Source organism: Bubalus bubalis, chromosome 2, assembly GCF_019923935.1.
Source record: "Bubalus bubalis isolate 160015118507 breed Murrah chromosome 2, NDDB_SH_1, whole genome shotgun sequence".
Lineage (NCBI taxonomy): Eukaryota > Metazoa > Chordata > Mammalia > Artiodactyla > Bovidae > Bubalus > Bubalus bubalis.
In genome coordinates this window covers 69,085,954-69,102,433 of record NC_059158.1, presented here as the reverse complement: position 1 = coordinate 69,102,433, position 16,480 = coordinate 69,085,954, and the positions used below count along the sequence as shown (strand labels likewise).

The following is a 16,480-nucleotide window of genomic DNA, read 5'->3' as shown; positions in this document are numbered from 1 at the left end:
AAAAAATTTCTTGACAACTGCAGAGGTCCCAAAACCGGGGCATCCAGCGGCGCGGTGGGAGTGGGGGCCGGGATCTTTCAAATACTACCAGAGTGAAACTCTCTTCTTGGAGATCATCAGAACAACTATTTGTTTTCCCTCTTTGACCTGCTCTCGGCTGTAAGACACACCGAGCAGCCTCCGCGTTTTTGGCGGAGCCGGGAAGGCCCGCAGGGCTAAAGTCATCGCAGGCTCGCCGCGGATCTAAAGGGCTCTTTTCTTAAAAGGGGGGCTCTTGCTCCTCTGTATTTCTCTTCCGTGCTAGAGTTATCAAAACTATACAGTATCATCGGTTCCCCTGATGTAGGGCATCTTGCGAAAAGAATGCGAACATAGCAAGTGCTGGGTTCTGAAAGGGAGAGCGCTAGGACAGAAAACGTTTAAGGGGATAGGAAAAATAATTTTAGAAGAGCGGTTTTCTGAGATTAATCCTTTGGCTGGAGAAGTTCAAGAGGAATAAATGACAAGAGAGTTGTGTTTTACAACAGATTTTTTTTTTCTTTTTTGGACCAGATGATTTTAAAATATTATTCTTTAATTCTCTTCTCAGATGATTGACACTAACTCCATCAATAATTAAGCCAGCAGCTGTTAATGCCTTGGCGTAACAGCACAGGGTAAATATGTGAACGTCCAGTCAAATCAGTGCTATTCTCCAGGGTGGGTTTGGGATTTGACAAGCACACATGCGCATCATCTTCGAGCTTTTAAGGAGCGGTTTATGCCTGCCTCGGAATTAAGGGTTATTGCAGGAACCTGAGGTACCAGTGTGAGAAGGAGCATGATCTGACAGAAGTTTTTCTATTTTTAGAATTCTAAATATCTTCACGTCCAGGTAGGCATTCTCACTTCCTCATTACTAAGAGCAGGCACTTATTTGGTATGTTTATTCTGAAAATTTTACCCTATTTGAAATTGCAACAGGAAGCCAGCACCAAAATTAAACCATTGTAACCCAGAAGACGGTGAGCTATGCTAATTCCTTAAACTGATTCTTACAAAATCATGGTTGTAAAGTCTCTCCTTGTTGTGAAGGATATATAGAAAACAAGTCTTTCATGAGTCCCTGAAGGTCAGTAAGGTGGGGTTCTGGCAAACTGGGACTGGCAGGAAATTCCAGAGGCAAAAGCCTTCCATGAGGAAAACACCCAGTTTCCAACGCCCTGCACTTCAGAGCCGGGAACAGTGTGGTTTCTACTGAGCCTAGATAAGTATTGGTGTCTCCAGGTACCTCAAGCATAGGGCAAGGGGGAGGGGGCCTTTGAAACCTTAAGCCAACACCTGAGATTGCACTTGGAGGCAAATGAGTAACCTCTGCAGAATGGAACACCTGTGAGAAGTGTTCCCTGCGGTTTGTGCAATTTAGCAGCATGTGCCTTTTTTATGTCCTGCAAACTGCAAGGATATCCTTCTCTCCTCCCTGTCTATTTTTAATCTAGACCTAGAGCAAAGACTTATGGTGGAGAACAGTTTGAGGACTGCATTTCCTAACAACAGCTGAAAGAAGCATAAAATATGTACAGATAACTCTCAATTTTTCACCTGTGACGTAACTAAAAGCTGTGCCTTAATGTCCTTAGCCAGAGCAGGATTTAGGCCTCTGGCCTAAATAATTGCAATGCCTCCTTTCGAAATGTACTTCAACTGGAAACAACAGTAAACTAAAAAAAAAAACAAACAAACAAAAAAAAAAACACAAGATTTAAATACATAAAAACAACAGCTCTCTAGAGATTTTCTGATTGCATGTTTGTGCCTACTGCATATCTTGGCATTGCCTATGCCTTTCCAGTGAGATCTGATGTAGGGGGTCCTGCTATCCTCAAACTCTCTCACCATCATTTTCCTAGAACCGTTATTGCCCATTCCTGGCAGCAGTGAAGTAAACCAACTCAGAGAGTGTTAGCCCTAGGATAGCTGCAACACAGAGGGATTGTGCAGCAAGAAGTGGTCCCTAAACCTTGAGAAGAAATATAGCAGAAAGGGATTAATTTGAGCCTGTTTCTACTGTTTGTGTCAATGAGGTGTGTGATGCATTGCTTCCTATACATTGATGAACTTATGCAGACAAACTCCTTTTAACTGTTTATAAATCTATACTTTCCAGTGGATACAGAACTTGGTATTAGCAAGAAATGTATCAACACATTTGAAGACTTCATCAATCACATAGTTTTACTTTCTAAGAAATGAATAAATAAGATGTTATAAAACAAGGCCCTATAGACATTTTATTGAGATTGCTTTGCAGCCATCAGCAATTTTCTGGTCTCAGAACTGGGGGCCGTATTTTGAAAACCACATGATGGACACACAAAAAAACTGAAGGAAGAGTGTGTGTGTGTGTTAGTCACTCAGTCATGTCCGACTCTTTGCGACCCCATGGACTGTAGCCCGCCAGGCTCCTCTGTCCGTGGAATTCTCCAGGCAGGAATACTGGAGTGGGTTGCCATTCCCTTTTCCAAGAGATCTTCCCAACCCAGGGATTGAACCCAGGTCTCCCGTATCGTGGGCAGATTTTTTACCATCTGAGCCACCAAGGAAGCCCAGAAGTTTCAAATTCCAAATTCAGCTCTCACTTTCAAACCTAGAAACCTTAGTTTCTTCATCCATAAGACAGGGCTTCCCAGGTGGTACTAGTGGTAAAAAAGCTACTTGCCAATGCAGGAGATGTGGGTTCAATCCCTGGGTCAGGAAGATACCCTGGAGTAGGAGATGGCAATCTGCTCCAATATTCTTTTTTTCTTCTTTAATAATGTTAGCCATTTATTTTGGCTGTGCTGGGTCTTCCCTGCTGCTCGGACCTTTCTCTGGTGCAGTGAGTAGGGGCTGCTCTTTCTTGCAGTGCCTTTCCTGTTGCAGAGCATAGGCTCTAGCTGTGTGGGCTTCAGGAGCTGTGGCACATAGGCTCAGTAGTTGTGGCTTTCAGGCTTTAGAGCATAGGCTCAGTAGATGTGGCACCTGGGCTTAGTTGTTCTGTGGCATGTAGGACCTTCCTGGATCAGGATCGAACCCGTAGGTCCTGCATTGGCAGGCAGATTCTTTACCACTGACCACCAGGGAAGCCTCTGCTCCAGGATTCTTGCCTGGAAAATTCCATGAACAGAGGAGCCTGGCGAGCTACCATCCATGGGGCTGCAAAAAGTCAGACATGATTGAGCACACAAGACGGGGCTAGTTATAACAGCCTTGTCTCAATGGGCTGCTGTAAAGATGTAATGTATATGAAACACTCTGAAAACTACACGGGTACCATTGGTTGAGAACTGTCTTCCTCATAGTTTGCTTTTCTTCTACTGCTTTTGAGGTATTCTGCAAACTTTCCTTCAAAGTGCCTTATAACTCCTGTTGAGCTCTTCAATAATCTCCACTATGAATCTTTCCTGATAACTCTACTTGAAGGTGGCTCCAGGGTCATATAATGGAGATAGAACAAGTTCTAGTGCTAAATGAGTATGACTTAAGCTCTGGCTTAGTACTGACCCACTAGCTGCCTGATATTCTTCATTCCTTCTAACCTTCCATTTCCTCATCTGTAACGTGGGAAAATAAATATATCTTCATCTTAGGAGTTATCCTGAGGATCAAAGCAAACAGGAAAGTATTTTTCAAACTATAAAAACACCTGACAAATGTTCATTGTGATTTATTTTAACTGCTATTTGGGAAGTAAATAGATTTATCTCCATATTAGGCAATAAGATCTAAAATGTCTTAGAAATACCAGAAAAATTGTATATTTGTGTGTGTGTGTGTGTGTATATATATATATATGGGATTTTCAGAGCAACTTACAACTAGATTGAAGATTATGCAATGTTTTAAAAAAATAGGCTGCTAAATTATATTTATATACAAAGGTACATGAATATTGCAAATACCATAAAATCTTTCAGCTTCCACATATTATCAGAAATTAATGGAATGAATGTGACATTTGTTCTTAAAAGCTCCAACTCACGTTCAACAAAAAATTCTGTTTTTGTTCAAAACCACTGATGTGACTTACCTTAAGATGTCTGCCTACTCAAGATAGATAACAGTGAGTTGAAACACAAAATGTTGAGGTTGTTTTTATCAGATAATTTTCATTCTCATTTTCTCAAACATTTGATGAAACATATGAGATGGGACAGATAGCTCTTTAAGGCTAATGAATTGGTTTCATGCAGAAATTCCACATTTGACCCAGACATTTATATCTAAAAAAATGAGTATAAAAAAGTGGAGGAAGTTGTTTTAAATGAAAATCTTAAGGCTATTTCTGAATTGTGAATTTGTGTTTTACATTTATCCCATTTCTAAACCTAACTGTATTATCTTTTAAATCTAATTGAAGTATCTGCCTTTAGAAGAAGGGATATAAAACTCATTGCTAAATCTCAGACATCCTTGAGGAGATATGCTAGCCTTTTTTTCTCCCTCTTCTAGGGAATTGTTTTATGTGACTCACTAGTGTTCTATTCTGTGAGAAAGAATTGTCTTTTTAGCCTACAATTATTTTTTAATTAAAGATTGAGTTCCCTTTCATCTTTCTTTTCTACCTGAATATTCTTAGCAGAGAATAGCCATGTATTGAAATTCCTTTCTCACTAATATGCATCCTCCCTTTTCACATTGAGCACATTATGATTTATCTTGATATTTTAAAATTAATTATTTTTCCTATGTGTGACCAAGATCTGTCTGTTTTTACCTTTTCCTCATAAAAGCTTATTTTCTTGATATCTAGTGGGATTGGTGCTTTGCTGTGGCACTGTGCCCCCTTCTCTGAGGAAATAACATTTTTATGTCCAGAAGTGATCTATACTGTAAAAGTGTTCCTCCTGCACCCTAACCCCAGATTTGAGGAAGTAACTGTGACTCTCCTTATGCATCTGTCCCTCTGAAACTTAATCCAGCACTGCCTTGGGACCCGAGATAAAGGTTGCATGACTTCACGTTACTCCCAAATCCTTCCCTGATGACGTTGCAAGATTATTACCTCAGTTAGCACATATTCCCCTTTGACTCTTTGCTCTGAAATGGATATAAAATAATTAATCTTCTTTGGACTGCATTTGCAATTATAATTTCCCTCCACTTTTTGTAAATCTGAAGATGTGATACTCCTTTCAAAAACGTTGATCTATTTCTTAGTTTTAGCTTTTCATCCGTGCCCTTGTGCATTTAACTCATAACCACCTGATAACTGGGGAAGCTCCCTGATGATTAAAACTTTTTGATTTAAAGTTGAATGGTTTCACGAGTTTCTGACTTTAACCTATGTCATAATTTTAGATAAATTATGAGTGTTGAACTTACTGTGTAGAATAATTTTCAAAAGCCTTCAGTGTCTAAATAGCCAACACAGAGCTTACTGAGGAATACTGTGTCCCATATACTATAAACGCATTGTCCCATTTATTGTAGTAAGAATCCTATAAGGGGGAAATATTGATGTCATTTTACAGATGGGAAGAGCAATAAACCATACATTTGCAATATACACAAGGTCACACATTGGCAGAGCTAAAGTTCTAGTTCAAGTTCTTCTTATCTTTAAAAAGCTCTTTATATGCTGCTTCTTGAGGTTCATCAAAAGTATTGATTCGACTGTAAGCTCCACTGGGAGCAGAAATCATATCCTCCTTGCTCTGTAGTCCCGTATAAGACCTAACATATAGTTCCTTACAAAGAGAAGCTCAAAATCTGTGTGCAGAGTAAACGGTTTCTCATTTCTGCTTTTCACTGACTATAACTGCCATCTCTCCATCTTCTGAAGCAATTTTCAGCTTAGGAAACTTAAGGCAGGAAAATTTTCAGGAAAGGAATTGAGAGAGCTGAGGAGAAATACCCTATTTCTTCCCAAATTCCAAACACATTGTAGTCTTTGAGCTCTCAATATCCTTCTGGTTTGGACAACCATCTGAACCTCTCTAAACAAACTCCTTGCAAATGGTTGCTATCTCTTATCTTTTCCATACTATTGTCTGATTCTTAGAGCCCAAGACTGTTTCTGATATTTTGCATTCACCCCCTCCCCCACCCCAACCCCAGTCCTAGGGGTTGCCTAGGACTGAATCAAACCAGTTGTAGGCACTCTATGCAAGCTTGAATGCAGCCAGTGATTTTCCATTCTTATTCTCACATTCACAGTGCAAAGAGCAAGACCTGACTCTCTGCTGCACAGAGGAAGTGATGCTCAAGAAGCCAGATTCACACTTTCACTCAATCATTTCAGTAAGTGAAGGTGAAATTCACTCAGTTGTGTTGGACTCTTTGTGACCCCATGGACTGTACAGCCCATGGAATTCTCCTGGCCAGAATACTGGAGTGGGTAGCCTTTCCCTTCTCCAGGGGATCTTCCCAACCCAGGAGTCAAACCCAGGTCTCCCACATTGCAGACAGATTCAGGGGGTGGGGGGTGGGGTGTGGACATTATGAGTAGGAGTGGAAAGATTTGAATTCTTTCAAGTACCTCAACTATACTTTAGCTTGAAAAAAAAAAAGACTTGAATTCTATTATAGTCCCAGTTACTTGCAAAGCAAGCTTGGGCAGTTGAATTAAATTCCCTGAGCTGCTTTTGTTTCCTTATCTGTTCTGCTTTAGCACTATCTTGAAATCTTCTAAATTGACCTCCATGAGCCTATTAACACTTTGCTCTCTAGCTTGAACTCATTGCACTTACTTCATATTTTTGAGTAAAGGTTTCTCACTTTAGATACAAACATTTGGACTTCCAAAACAGATCAACTAAATAGGCAGTTTACTACATTATTGAACATTTATTTGCTAAAAATAAGATTCTTCAGAAGGTCTGATTTTTTCCCAGTTGTATGATTCACAGTGTCTGGAGACATTTTTAGTTGTTATGAGTTAGGGGGTTGCGGGCATCTAGTATGTAGAGGACAGGAGTGCTGCTAGTGTGTGCTTAGTCGCTCAGTCGTGTCTGACTCTTTGCAGCCCCACGGACTGTAGCCTGCCAGGCTCCTCTGTCCATAGAATTTCCCAGACAAGAATACTGGAACAGGTTGTCATTTCCTATTTCAGGGAATGTTCCCAACCCAGGGATCGGACACATGTCTCTTGCATCTCCTGCATTGACAAAAAGTGGGTTCTTTATCACTAATGCCACCTGGGAAGCCTGGAATGCTGCTAAACAATCTGTAATTCACAGGTCATAGCCCACAGCAAAGGTTTATCCAACAATAACCAAGTTTGGTAAATTAAGGGACAATTTTTGTGTGGACAAAGGGCAGGGATATGCAATGTTCATGCTCACTAAAAATTAAAAACATTTATTTAAAACAGCATCCCATAACATCAGATTACTTGTTTTTCAGAGGTTATACAAAGGTAAAGCAATATGGCAAAGGTATGTTGAAATGGATGTCTTATGCATTGGTGCAACTTTTTCTACAAGCAGTGTTTTGTCATATTTATCAAACTCTTAAAATGATTATTCCCGTTGGTTTGGTAATTTTAATCTAGAACTATAGTTTAATGAAATAATGCTAAATGTGGAGAAAATGAGCCACAAAAAAAAAAAAAATGTTTATCAGGGCCTTACTAATGATAAGAAGAACTGAAGACAACCTAAAGGGAGTAGTTAAACATATCCCATTAAAGGAATATTATGCAGTTATTTTTAATGATATTTGTTAGGACTTTGTATTAGTAACATGAGAAATTATTGATTGTGCTATAAAGAGGAAAGGAGAAAAGAAATGTAACATAGCATGATCACAACTAAGCAAGATAAGTCAATGCATGGCAAGGTTGAAGGAAAAGCAAAACCCATCCGTAGCAATTGATTTATAAAAGTTATGGTTGACGCAACAGTTCAAGCACATTATATGTCACACAATATATACTTGGATATATCTTCATTATTGTATTTTGCGGTTTGTACCATCTGATTTTCCTTTCAATGTGTTAAGTTTTCCTTGTTTAGAAGCCTGAGACAAAGAGTTTGCTTTTGATTCTCTACATCATACTAAAGATGTGGTTACATGTTATATGAGACTATCAAACAGCCATGCTTGCTCTCATGCACCATTGATGGTACTGTAAGTTGATATAACCTCTCAGGAAGCTACCTGATTCGTGTGCTCATCCTTCAACACAGAGGTCCTTCATTATTCTAGAGACATATCCAAGCAAAGCAGCATGTACAAAGATGTTTGTTACATTGTACTTTGAATAAGAAAAAATTGGGAATGGCAACCCACTCCAGTATTCTTGCCTGGGAAATCCCATGGATGGAGGAGCCTGGCAGGCTACAATCCATGGGGTCACAAAGAATCAGACATGACTGAGTAATCAAAACTAATAACAGAGGAATCTAAAATAAATTGCCTTGTTATACATTAACTAAACATTTTATAAGCATAAAGTATTCACATATTAACTTATTATAAAAGTAATAAATGCTTTTCAAAAATTAGTTGGCTGGGCATGAAGTAGCATACACTCATTTTTAGCAATGATAATGCTCAAGAATGCCATTCAAGCTTATCCCAAGAATCATGAAGTTAAATTTCATTTGTTTTAATCCAATCACTGCATCCTTTGACCTAGATGAGCTTCTGTACTGCTGGGAACTCGTTCTCAAAACAACCCTGCTACCTCTAGAGGTCCAATTATGAAATATTTCTTCTTTAGCACAATTCTAAATTTATATATACATTTTCCTCATTTCTATTTCAAAAGCTTACTTCTAAGCAAGTTTTAAGTTGCACACAGGTTTCCTGCTTATCCTCTTCCATTGAAAGAAAAAAAATAATGTTTGGGTTGGTCCATCCAAGGGGAAAATTGGGCAAGGCACCAGCATACCGCTCTTGCCCTGCATATACACCAATAATAACAACTAAATATCCAGTCACTAAGCCCTCCCGGTCCATTTTTGCTAACCTGTAATTCACACCCAGTCTTCCTTTTCATCACTCCTGGTATACTGATACCCTTACACCAGGTCCTTTTCAACTATCCATTACTTATCTCATACTAAATTCTTACGGAACATTCAACCATTTCAAAACCCACTCTCTTATCCAGAAGGAGAAGCTTAACTCTTGCATTCCTGGAAGGGAGAAACCCTCCGACTTGAGCATGTCAACTTTCTTCATCACCACAAGGAACGCTTCAGAATTTCTCTAAATTTATCTCTCTGGGGTAAGGCCTCCTCCATGCACACTTGATGCCAATTTCTCTTCCTTTCTTCAGTGTGATCCCCTCTAGAGTCTTCATCTCATTTCCTTTCGCCTGTCTCCATCACTGGAGATAATATTTGATCTTTCCTACTTTATTCACACTTCCTTCTTACAATTAATGTATTCATGGGGTTCCTGTTTTCAAAATAAAAAGAACTAAGAAACAGAAAGGTTAATTTTCTTGACTTTGTTTCACCTAAAGCTATTGTCTTCTTTCATTTTTACTTTTTCATCAACATACATTTAATAATTTAAGTGACTATGTGTACAAGATACCCTGCTACTTAGCTCTGTTTAGAGTTGCTAATGCTAAGTCACTTCAGTCGTGTCCGACTCTGTGCGACCCCATAGACGGCAGCCCACCAGGCTCCCCCATCCCTGGGATTCTCCAGGCAAGAACACTGGAGTGGGTTGCCATTTCCTTCTCCAATGCATACAAGTGAAAAGTAAAAGTGAAGTCGCTCAGTCGTGTCTGACTCTTAGCTACCCCATGGACTGCAGCCTACCAGGCTCCTCCGCCCATGGGATTTTCCAGGCAAGAGTACTGGAGTGGGGTGCCATTGCCTTCTCCGCTGTTTAGAGTTAGGGATATAGAAGTAAATAAGATACATATCTCTGATTTCAAAGTCTAATCTATTTCAGGAGGCAAATACCCAAAAACCTCCTTGGAAAACATAGAGTCCAGTTGCTGTTTAAACTTTCTTACCTTCTCCTCAGTCAGATCCATTATCTCCTCAAAGTTCCACTTCCAATAAAATCAGTGGTTTATCGATTCCCAGATCTCAAGGATTTCCAGTTCTCATGTGCTTTGATTTTTCTAATTTAAGATGATGCTAATGATTGCAAACATATTTTCACAGGCATGTTCAAAGTTAATTCTCACAATAACCCTAAAAGAGAGATATTCCATCACAACCCCAAACTCCCACCCTCATTCATCAGATGAGGCTCAGGAAGAGAAAGCCACCAGTCCAGGATCACCCAGCAAGTACATGACAGAGCCTGGACTTGACCCCATATTGTTAGATTCTAAAGCTGGCATGCTTCTTTAACCCCATACCTTCTGTGGATGACTTAATGGATGACTGGAAGCATCTATATTAATCAACTGTGTGCCATAGAGAACGCAGAATGTTTGAAAACCTTTTTCTTTCTCTAACTATCTTAACTTGACAGCTTGTCACGCAGCTCTAGGCATAGAATTACTGCCCAGTAATTGTTGCTGTCTAGGTTTCAACACAAAATACATGCTGACCTTAGGTACCTGGATGGGAAAGACGTTGCCTGGTTTTACTGAAGTGCTGTCCTCAGGATTCCTGTCACGGAAGTGCCTTATACCTGAACCAGTTTGGCAATAAGATCTTTTGGTGCCTAACTCAACAGCCCTAGGCTTAAGAGCAGATGAACTCCCCTTTTATTATATTTCACTACTAAAAGATAATGCTTTAGTAAAGTTTCAATTTACAAATAATCACCTTTATTCAAATATTTTCAAGTAATCAAAGAAATTGGAACATCTTAAATACTCAAACTAATTTCATTGTTGATTTCTCAGCCTATAAAGTGTTAGTCACTCAGTCATGTCACTCTTCTCAACCTCATGGACTGTAAACTTCCAAGCTCCTCTGTCCATGGAATTCTTCCCCAGGCAAGAATACTAGAGTGGGTTGCCATTTCCTTCTCCAGGGGATCTTCCTGACCCAGGGATTGAACACCATTCTCCGGCGTTGCAGGCAGATACTTTACCGCCTGCCACCAGGGAAGCCCCCTTCTCAACCTATATGATCTTTAATTAATGGATTCATTCCCACATTGTTATATTCTAATCATTCTGAAACTGTTATGATCCTGGTACCGTCTAAAAATATCTAAATGAATGATTCGTCACTTTCTTCTTTTCTTATAAAAAATTATGAACACAGCCTATCTAGAATTGCTGTCTCATCTAATTTGTTTGCAGGTAACTTTTTTTAAACTGCCTACATCTGTTGTCCCAGGGGAAAAAAATGTTGTCTGATAAAGGTAGCTCTCCACCTGCTTTTTCTAAAGTAAGAGATATAAACACATCTGGGTTTTTATCTTCTGAACAATCGCTTGCTTATAGTCCTAATTAGCCTAGTCATTTACTTTTATCTGTTGCTATCCTATTTGAACGTTTATTTGCCATTCGAAGTGTTTTCTGAAACTTGCTGCTTATTTTCTTTCTCTACTCCAATATGTAATTTTTCCTTAATTTGACTTGCTTACATTGTTTTATTCCTCCTTCACAATTTTTTCATAAATGGGTATTTTAAGATCTCTTCCATATGTCTCTATAACTGGTTTAAGATCCCTGTTAGGCTTTTATTTGTGTGAACTGCTGTCTTTTCTTTTTATTTCCTTGGATAAAACCACCTTTTGTTCTTTTTTTGGAAGGACTTATGATGAAATTGAGTAAAATCTTTATGTTTTCAATCAGCCAGCCACTTGCTGGGTATCCATCACGTGCACAGCATTGTGCTAAGCTGTGGGATGGAAAAGCCAGGCAGAAGGAAGGCCATGAAGAGTGGAAGACAAGAGTTCTTAAATTCAGGGAAAGTATAAAGGTATAAACTTTGACAGGATAAAAGGACCTCAAAAAATCAGAATCCAAAAAGATACATTTAAGTAAGGCAACCAAGTATAAATGGACTCTGTAAATTCTGAAGGAATAAGCGATGGTGAGCTGGAATCATCAAGGAAGGTTCTTGGGAGTGATGGACTTTGCTCAGGGAAGTGTATAGGCTGTCAGTGGTCCAGCTGGTGGCGGCCGTATTCCAGCTGAAGGAAATGGCACTGAGGTAGAAATGAACAACTCATTCAGACCACATCTAGTTGTTGCTGGCTGGATGAGGGAATCAGAGTCAGGGGAAAATGAGATATCAGTGGAAAGCTGGAAAGACTAGAAGGAAAGGGGCATGTTTATCAATTTTAATTAGAAGGACTGCTTCACATGATTTTGATTCTGATCTTTGTCAGTTATGTGAGCTGCAAATATTTCCACCCCGTTCCCTAGCTTGTCTTCTATCTTTTTTAAAGATGACCTGATGAGCACATGTTCTTAATTTTAGAGTAGTCAAATTTATCAGTCTCCTCCTTTATGGTTATTACATCTATATCTTGTTTAAGAAATACTTCTCTACCTGAGGTTAGAAAAATACCCGCCTATGTTTTCTTCAAAAAGTTTTTAAGTAGGCTTTTGACATTTAAGTTCTTAATCCATGTACAGGTAATGTTGGTGATGCATATTTTTTCCTAGCTCAATTGATTCAATTGTCTTTCCTTTCCCCAGTGATCCACCATATCCCTTCTGACATACACAAAAAGTTGTACTAGTCTATTTCAGTTTTTCTGCTCTATTCCTCTGATCAATTAACAAGTAATTTTCCTTACCATAGACATTTTAAAATGCTGCCTCAATTACAATAACTTTGCAATTGATGTTTTATATTTGGTACAATATTCAGTCTATAGATCAACTGGGATATGGTAGGTAGGTAGATAGATGGATGAATCTTCAATGGGCCAATTATGACAGTTTTCATGAACCCAGAATTATGATTAACTCTATGCACTTGAGGTCCAAAAGTTGCCTTCGGTGGGGAGTAAATGAGATGCCACTAATTGCATTTTTGGTATTTTTTTTTTTTAAAGTTAGGGAGGAACTAAAAAGCCTCTTGATGAAAGTGAAAGTGCAGAGTGAAAAAGTTGGCTTAAAGCTCAACATTCAGAAAGCGAAGATCATGGCATCCGGTCCCATCACTTCATGGGAAATAGATGGGGAAACAGTGGAAACAGTGTCAGACTTTATTTTTCTGGGCTCCAAAATCACTGCAGATGGTGACTGCAGCCATGAAATTAAAAGACACTTACTCCTTGGAAGGAAAGTTATGACCAACCTAGATAGCATATTCAAAAGCAGAGACATTACTTTGCCAACAAATGTTCGTCTAGTCAAGGCTATGGTTTTTCCTGTGGTCATGTATGGATGTGAGAGTTGGACTGTGAAGAAGGCTGAGTGCCGAAGAATTGATGCTTTTGAACTGTGGTGTTGGAGAAGACTCTTGAGAGTCCCTTGGACTTCAAGGAGATCCAACCAGTCCATTCTGAAGGAGATCAGCCCTGGGATTTCTTTGGAAGGAATGATGCTAAAGCTGAAACTCCAGTACTTTGGCCACCTCATGCGAAGAGTTGACTCATTGGAGGGGACTCTGATGCTGGGAGGAATTGGGGGCAGGAGGAGAAGGGGACGACAGAGGATGAGATGGCTGGATGGCATCTCTGACTCGATGGACGTGAGTCTGAGTGAACTCCGGGAGTTGGTGATGGACAGGGAGGCCTGGCGTGCTGCGATTCCTGGGGTCGCAAAGAGTCAGACATGACTCAGCGACTGATCTGATCTGATACTTTCAAAAAGAATAATTTCAAGTAGAGTGCATCCATGGCATATGCTGAAAATAGAAAATAAGTGTCAGCTTATAAGCTTTTATTTCGATGACCCTTATGGTTTTATACGTGTAGGTGAGTGTGTGTTTGTGTATGTGTGTGCAAGTGCTCAGTTGCTTCAGTTGTGTCCTATCCTTTGGGATGGTATAGACTGTAGCCTGCCAGGATCCTCAGTACATGGGATTTTTCAGGCGATAATACTGGAGTGGGTTGCCATTCCCTTCTCTAGAGGATCTTCCCAACGCAGGGATCAAACCCACATCTCCCATATCTGCTGCACTGAAGGCAGATTCTTTTACCACTGAGCCACCAGGGAAGCCCATATAGGTGAGTGCTGGGTCATAATTTTTTACCCAGAAAATGGATCAGCAAAAGTGTCTGTGCAGCCAGCTGAAAAGCCAGTTTAAGAAAAACCACTGGCTTTTGTCCTGTCCACACACAGTAATGACTCTACAAGACCAGGCACTAGTCACTCACTCTATGATAGGCATAAATTTTGTTACCTTGTCTTCTCAGATTTGCAGCCAGGCAGCAATCTTTGTTTAAAAGAACTTACCCCATTTCTAACAGTTACTTGCAAGGCTAGGAATCCTGGTAGTGCTTGCCTGATATTTATAACTTTGTCATCAGTTTAGAGTCTTCCCAGTGGCTCAGAGGTAAAGAATTGCCTGCCAATGCAAGAGACATAGGAGACATGTGTTTGATCCCTGGGTTGGGACAATCGCCTGGAGGAGGAACTGGCAATCTACTCCAGTATTCTTGCCTGGAGGATCCCATGGACAGAGGAGCCTGTGGGCTACAGTCCATGGGGTTGCAAACAGCTGGACACAACTTAGTAACTGACCGCATGTGCATTGGTTTAGAAGTTGTTACATCTTCCAAATCTTTATCTACCTAGGCAACAGGGCAATGCTCTTCAGCAATAATGTGTGGATCCTATTGCTCCAGCCAGTTCATTTATCCCCAGTCTAGCAGAGCAGTGTCACGATGAGCCTACAGACAAGTGAATCTCACACTGTAAGTTCCAAACAGCATATGGTTTGCCTTAACTATATTATATAGAAGGAGTTAATATCATTTAATGTAATGCATGGGCAATTTGCTATCCTTTTTCTAAGAGTAAATCTGTAATTATGTAATTATTCTGTAACAACTGCCTTGCATCATTTATTTTCCAGATAAGCTCTATAAGTTTTTGAAACTGAGAAAATAACATTTGAACTAATAAAGTTGAAATTGTCAGCACTTTTCCTCTAGCACTCATTTGTCAAAAGTGCTTGAAACAATGAAAACTACATCTTGAAAGCAACAGGATAAATGGATTCTATCTATGGAGACCAATTGTGTGAGCTTTTTGTTTTGTTTTTTTTTTTAGTGTCATTTTTTTTCGAGACAATCCAAGAATGAAGAAAAGGTCAGTTTTACAGCTCAATTCTGAATACATCAAATGAGCACATAACAGGAAACTACCAAGTGAAGAATAGCCTAGAAAAGAATCAGAGTTAGAAAACAGCCAACAAAAAGTAGTAGGCCAATAGGTTATAGACTGAGTACCCAATTTTTGCTATTGTTGAATGTCTTCTAACTTCGCTGTGAATTTTAAGTACCAGCAGATTTCCTGTGCTCCCATACGAGAGAGAAACTGCGCCTGTAGGTGACAAGCACAACTTGAAGCTGCAGTATGTCACTTATCTGCTATCGTGACAATGCCAGAAGTAAACAGGACAAAAGATAATGGCTCTTAACCAAGGCTAATATTCCCGAGTAGCAAAAATGTGCTTTTTCAATTTGATTTGTTTTTCATAGAAAGAAACGGAGAAAACCAGGAGGCTCTGAAAATATTATATTTATTTTAGCCAAGCCAAATGGATTCACTGCATCGAAAGGTAACATTTTGAAGTTCAAAACAGAGACTGCTTCTTTCTAAGCATACATTTCATCCATGGAGGTTGGGTCCTGTCCTTTCCTTCGGGGGGTGAAGCTTATGAACATTCACGACAGAAGGTATTTCATAATTCTTTTTTATTGTTTTCCGTGCTCATCAGACATTTCATCATATGGTGATTTTCAAAGAGAGGTGCCCCTGGAAGTCCTCCACATTGCCTTGGGATGGTCTCAAAATACCAATATTTGTAACTACATTTACACTTTCATTTCTGGAGAAATTTAACTTGTCAGCAATCTCTCAAAGGACATACCCCCTGAGCCTTTTATTATGTTAAGACACACGGTGGCCCATCTGAATTTGAGAAGTGTGGGATGCCTAGCAAAAACACAAATTCAGTTCTCCACAAAATGAAGTAGGTTTGGTAAATTTGTTATTGGCACTAAATGCATAATGGCTTAAAGAAAGGACAACCTTCCCTATATGTGCTTTGTTGGTTTTACAGAGTATCTTCTCTTATTATGTAGAGATTATTGTATAGTTAAGAATTAAAATTATGTGATATCATAAAATATGCCTTATCTCCTTCAGTCTACTTTATACCCTTTTCTCTGAAGCTTTTGAATTCCATGATGATGTTTCAGAGGAAACACAAGCTATCCTAATTTGGGATTTACCATATTAAGTGCATGAAGATGTAAAGTAATGTAATACCTGGCATGAAAAAATTGGTCTGGTGTTGCTATTAGTGCTGGAGAGTGTCGTGACCTCTGTGCTCAGAATCCAAAGGCGAAAGAAGCAGTGCCTACCAGGGCAGTTTTAGAAGTAAACTGGCAACTAACAGGCAGGTTAGCTTCTCGTTAATTAAGAGCCACTCAAGAATGGGTTCTTCACTTT

At 39.5% G+C, this 16,480-nt stretch overlaps 1 long non-coding RNA gene across 1 annotated transcript; it reads left to right on the top strand.

The window, feature by feature from the left end:
* The first annotated feature begins 221 nt into the window (after nt 1-221).
* LOC123330765 lies at nt 222-15,778 on the top strand. Its single transcript, XR_006546879.2, has 4 exons — nt 222-874; nt 6,178-6,261; nt 14,597-14,715; nt 15,074-15,778. It is a non-coding gene; the product is annotated as an uncharacterized LOC123330765 (long non-coding RNA).
* Nucleotides 15,779-16,480: the final 702 nt, after the last annotated feature.